Genomic DNA, 5,817 nt, shown 5'->3' with positions numbered 1-5,817 from the left:
TGTCCTGGAACTCACTCTGTAGACCAGGCTGGCCTCGAACTCAGAAATCTGCCTGCCTCTGCCTCCCAAGTGCTGGGATTAAAGGTGTGCGCCACCATGCCCGATGTCACTTAATATTTCTTGAAGATTTCACTTTGCATATGAATATACATAGACTTCCTTTGTTCATATCTTAGTTTCAAAGAATTCAGTTGAATGGCCAAGTAATAATTAACTAATGATCGAAACTGAGCAAACTTCTCACTGTGAGTGTGTCTATTACATCAAATGGCAAGGATCTTGGCAGAAAGGTCTTGGTTTTCCCTATTCCTACAAACCTTCCCTATTCCTTAAACCTACATGCTAGAGCGTGTACTAGTGTTGTGCGGTATTCGCCAGATTAGACTGCTCAGACATGGGTTTAAGCTAATATAAGGCCCAGTATAACCTAAGCCTTTCTCAGGGTGAGCTTTTAAGCACACACACACACACACACACACACACACAACCATGTTCTGGGTTGACATACTTCAGTTAACAAGAACGGTTAGCCATAAACAGAACTGCAGAAGCTAAAAAGCAAGGTTAGCACATTTGGGGACTTTCCCAGAGCTATATGAACTTTGAGGGATTAGGCCTTTTAGTTTTGGTGGGCGTGATCTCCTATGCCTGTAAAATTAGCCTCACGTCTCTTCAGTTCAGCAACTCCTTAGCTCTCTTTCCACTTTCCTGAATGATCTACCCTGCACAGTAGCTTCAGTAGCTTCTAGTTCACCACTGGGTCTCCATCACTGGGGACACTGTAACTGATCTTTTCCATCCACGTTAGAGATTGTACCCAGTGGAATCAGAAGAGACTGGACTACACCCTGCCTGACTCTTGGCTGACTGACTGGCATGTTCCAGAGGGGGACACTCGGAAAGGCCAGGTGACTCTCCCTCCTCCTTTGGCTCTGTTTATGGGAACGGGGGTGGGGGGGGCAACCACCGCATTATCAGTTCTTGGCCCAATATGGTGCGCTCCAGCTTCTGCACAGCCTTCAAAGATGGCAGCCCCCATCTAGAAACCGCCATATTGACCCCACCAGACGCCGGGCTAGGGCCTGACGCGACCGGAACGTGACGCAAGGTGGAGGTGGGGCTCCTCCCTCCAACCCTGGCGTCGGGCGTCTCGTGACAGACACTTCCGCTCGGGGCGGCGGCGGTGGCGGAAGTGAGAGCAAGGCCGGAGCTTTGACCATAAAGCCCAAGGCGGCGGCGTTGGCGACGGTGTTTGGGGCCGCGCAGCTCCGAGGAGCCTGCTGGAGCCGGAGTCGGACGTCTCTGTCGCGGCCTGCGTTGTGTCTCCTCCTCCGTTGACCCTGCGGTGAGCAGCGGGCCCCGGCCGCCCTTCCCCCGCCGCGGCTTGGGCCTCCGGGCCTGGCGTCCTCGGCGAGCGCCGAGTTGGGCCGGGCCAGGCGGGGCGGCGCCCAGCGGGCGGAGGGCACAGGGCGATCGGGGATCGGCGGGCGGCGGGTACGGGGATCCTGGGGCTGGGCGCGTCCCCGCCGGCAACCTGCTGGGTGGGAAGAGCTACCAGCCGGCCGGCCGGCCGCCCAGGCAGTGCTGCCAGGCGCGTCACATGCCCCGGCCCGCCGCCGGCACTGGGAGACCAGAGCTTTCAGGGTTCTGCAGGGTAAATTCCGTTTCCGAAGTTCCAGGAAGAAGGACCTCCCGAGTGCCTTTCAAATGGCCTGGTGTCCTCCTGGCTCATAATTGTGCCGATGTTGAGAGAAAGGTTGTGAAGATTTGAGATTTCTCGTCTGCTGGGCTGAGCGGCAAGACCGCACAAATTGCCCTGTTCTCCCAACAGCCCCTCCGAAGCACCGAGGCAGTGCCCACTTACAGAGAAAGCGAAGAACAGAGACGTTAAGGCATTCGACCACACCGCTGATAAATTTCAGAGTTGGAGGTTGAAACATAGGCAGCTAGACTACTTAGCACTTACTGGCCTCTGGCCTCTTGTACTTTAGATGCCCCCAAAGCTTGCCACCTGTTATCTGTCCATCAGCACCTCCCCTCCACCTACTGTCTAGTGATGTCATTTGAGAGCCTCTTACTCCTACCTTAAAGCCATGTTGTATTTGCACTTGTGACTTACAAGGCATATTACGAGGCATATAAGGTAGCGTAGTGTCATCAAACCAGAAGATCTTGAATTCTGGCAAGGTATGTATTGGATTTGAATATGTTTCCTAGCCAACTCTTTTCTTTGAGTCAGGTCTGGCATGCCTACTGTGTGTACCTTTCTACAAGAATTTGTACAACAACCTAACCTGTTGACTCTTCACTGTTGAAAATATTGTGTCTTTGGCTTCCCAAAGAATAAACTTTTGTCTCTTTCTTGTGACTTCAGCAACTGATACCCACATGATTGGGTTAATAAAATCCTTTGTTGGCATGTTTCTCTTCGATCTTGGAAATATTGGTTCAGAATTGAGTGTAAGAACTGGAAAGTGAATTATAACTACTTCAGAAGCTGGCCAGACTAAAGTTTGGTGTCCTCAGTTGTCAGTAGTTTCCTTTGCTACCCGGCCTGGTATACGTACCGGCTGTAAACCTATGTAATGAGTTTAGAAGATGAATCACTAAACGTGATTCCCTTTTTGTTGTGTGATATTTTTGTCCTCTCTCTCTCGAGGGGAAATAGATGTCACTCGGTACAGTGCACTGTAATGTGCGAGCAGAGGCTGGAGAAGACAAATGGCTGGCACCTTCATTTAGGAGATGTTTTTCTTCCACATGTGTGTCAGGCATTACTGGGTCCTGACTCAGGAACGAAGGTATGGATGGGTCATGCCCTCAGAGAATCGTAAAATGATGAGTCTCAGAGCCAGGAACTGTTTAGGAATGAATGAATGTAGAAAGAATCTGAGGCTTCTGCAAAAAGTAGTATTTTATTTTATTTTATTCCCTCAGGTGAATCAGATATCCAGATATGTATTGTTCTGGCTAACAACTTGAAATATTTGCCAATTTTTTTGTGTGTGGTGTATGCACATGTGCATCTGTGTAGGCCTGAGGTGGGTATTGGGTGTCTTACTTAATTGCTCGCCTTTTTAATTTTTAATTTTTTGAAGACAGGGTCTCTTCCCTGACCTGGAGTCTATCCACTGCTAGCAGGCTAGCCATTGAGTGTGCACACACACGGGAACACACACACGCGCGCACACACACACACACACACACACACGGGAACACACGCACGCACACGCACGCACACGCATGCACGGACACACACACACACACACACACACACACACGCGCGCGCGCGCACACACACACGCACACACACACGCACGCACCGGTGTTACAGATGCCTCTGTACCTCTGTACCTGCCCTTTTTCTTGATTTAAATGTGGGTCCTGGGATCGGTACTCAGGTCCTTACACTTGTCTGTCCAACAGCTGAGCCAACCTCAGCCCCCGTCTTTGTTAGAGTTAGGTTTGCGCCTGTAAGAGAGGATCGTATTCTGGTATGACCGATCACCTCTTTTGAAGAGTAACCACCAGCACTAAACGTGATTCCCTTTTTGTTGTAAATGATATTTTTGTCCTTCCTTGAGGGGAATTAGATGCCTCTTCGTCCAGTGCACTGTAATGTGTGAGCAGAGGCTGGGTTTTCCTGTTTAGCTGACAGGAAAGCTTACTGTAGCTCCCACTAGACTTAGTGATACACGCTGGAGAAGACCTGTACCCTCTGTTTTCCATGGCTCTCTGGCTCCCTCCATTCAGGGGCCCAGGTTTTACACTGAAGGTAGAACCTTGGGAGTAAAGGAAGGAGGGTGGGGCTGGCAGGTGCTCTAAAAATAGCTTTATTAGTGTAGTCTTCCAGGTGATTGCTGGCAACCACTTGATGACTTTTCTAGTTGCCTGTTTTTGGTGTCAGTTGTGGTTCATATTCAGAGATCCTAACCCTGTAAGAGCAGTCCTTGTACGAAAGGAGTTGTGAATCAGTTTCTGGCTCCACCACCAAATGAGGCAAGGAAGTTTGAGCATTGGATGTGCTGTTACTCTGTTTTCAAAGAGATCTGCACTAATAATACTTTTCCGTATATTTGTCAGTAACTTTCCGTGAAAATGTGGTGTGACAGATTCAAAGGTTCAGTCATCATCTTCTGCATCTGTCCTCCCTGGGGTCTGGCATCAGTCTTTAATTTTATCTATTTATTTATATTTATTTATTTATTTGCTTTTTCAAGACAGGGTTTCTCTGTATAACCCTGGCTGTCCTGGAACTCACTTTGTAGACCAGGCTGGCCTCGAACTCAGAAATCCGCCTGCCTCTGCCTCCCGAGTGCTGGGATTAAAGGCATGTGCCACCACGCCTGGCCTTTTAATTTTTTTTCAATGATAAGTCATCTAAGTTCCACCCAAGTTGGCAAATGTGGCTGAGGTAGATGAGTTTCCCTGGGGAGTTAGGAGGTGGCTCCTAGTCCGAGCTGAGCAGCAGCTCCTCCTTAGAGTTCTGAGACTCCCTTACTTTTATGTCCTCCTTTCTGCACCTCTTGGTGTTGCTCTTCTCGTCGTTACCAAGACCCTTACCTGTGCTGGTCTATGCTCTGCTCTGTGGTCTGGGTACTGCACTGTCTGCAGTTGCTGCAGACATTTTGCTTTTCACCTTTTAGAGAACAATAAAGACTGGAGATCTTTGTTTTCAAGTTTAAATAAAATGCAAAACCAAAGCCTGGCTATAAGCAGTGGTTGTAATCCGAGGTGAATGTGACACGATAGTTTAGATCAGAGCCGCCTTGAGGACTCTCCTGACCAGTTTCCATTTTAGTAATGCAGACTGATTCCAACACCAAATTTAGAACAGCTACTTGCAAAATGTCCCCTTAAGGAAAGAAGAAAGCTTGGGATTTGATTCCAGTGGTGATGTATTCGCCTGTTCATCTGCTTAAGATGCAATAATTAATGCACAGGGTGGGAGTCCAGCCAGAGGTCTGTTTTGGTGACGTCATCACTGGTTTGGAGATGTGATTGATTCTGTTATCTGTTTCCTGGTCTCCTAGGATTGCCTGTGTTGGCACAGAGCAGATTTGAGGCAGCCTGAGAACCTGAGCAGTCTGTAGGGATCGCACAGCCTGGCCTGCTCCTTCATCAGCCTTGCTGATGGTGCTGCCAGGCAGAAGAAAGGAGATTCTTGATGCTTCCCAGCGTCAGGTGACAATAGTCTCTTCAGGGAGTTAACTCACTTTACTTCAGGAACCAGGAACCAACCCTATAACAGTTACAGCGCGTGAGCAAGATACACTCTATAGAAGTATGATAATGTCACAAATACATGCCAATACAATTAAAATAGTTAACACCATTTATTCTGCTCTTGTATCAGTGTGATTTTTAAAGTTATTTCAATTTAGTTTTGAATTGACCACACAATAACAAAGTTACTATGACTTTATCTTTAAAAACTTCAGACTGCATTTTATGAAAAGTAGTGGCCCCTCACACATGCATACACATACGCTTCCTTTTGAAATAGGGTCTTTTGTAGTCTAGGCTGCCAAAAATTCTCCATGCACTTACAGATTTTGGGACCTTGAAGAAATTCCAGGTCACCTTTGCAGTCCCTAGTATAGAACTGTTTCTAGGGTGTGGTGGCATACACCTTTTGAGACCCTGCCTTTAAATTAAATGTAGGGGGCTGGTGAGATGGCTCAGTGGGTAAGAGCACTGACTGCTCTTCCGAAGGTCAGGAGTTCAAATCCCAGCAACCACATGGTGGCTCATAACCATCCGTAACAAGATCTGATGCCCTCTTCTGGAGTGTCTGAAGACAGCTACAGTGTACTT

The 5,817-nt window shown here is 48.2% G+C and overlaps 1 protein-coding gene across 1 annotated transcript in view; it reads left to right on the top strand.

Annotated features, from left to right (window-relative positions):
- The first annotated feature begins 1,147 nt into the window (after nucleotides 1-1,147).
- Nucleotides 1,148-5,817, top strand: part of Rab7a (RAB7A, member RAS oncogene family) — a 42,133-nt gene continuing 37,463 nt past the window's right edge. Inside the window, exon 1 of the mRNA XM_021189264.1 lies at nucleotides 1,148-1,345. The gene's annotated coding sequence lies outside the window, so the exon portion shown is untranslated. The remainder of the gene's footprint in view (nucleotides 1,346-5,817) is intronic.

Source organism: Mus pahari, chromosome 2, assembly GCF_900095145.1.
Source record: "Mus pahari chromosome 2, PAHARI_EIJ_v1.1, whole genome shotgun sequence".
NCBI classification, from domain to species: Eukaryota; Metazoa; Chordata; class Mammalia; order Rodentia; family Muridae; genus Mus; species Mus pahari.
This window is presented reverse-complemented; position numbering and strand designations above follow the sequence as displayed.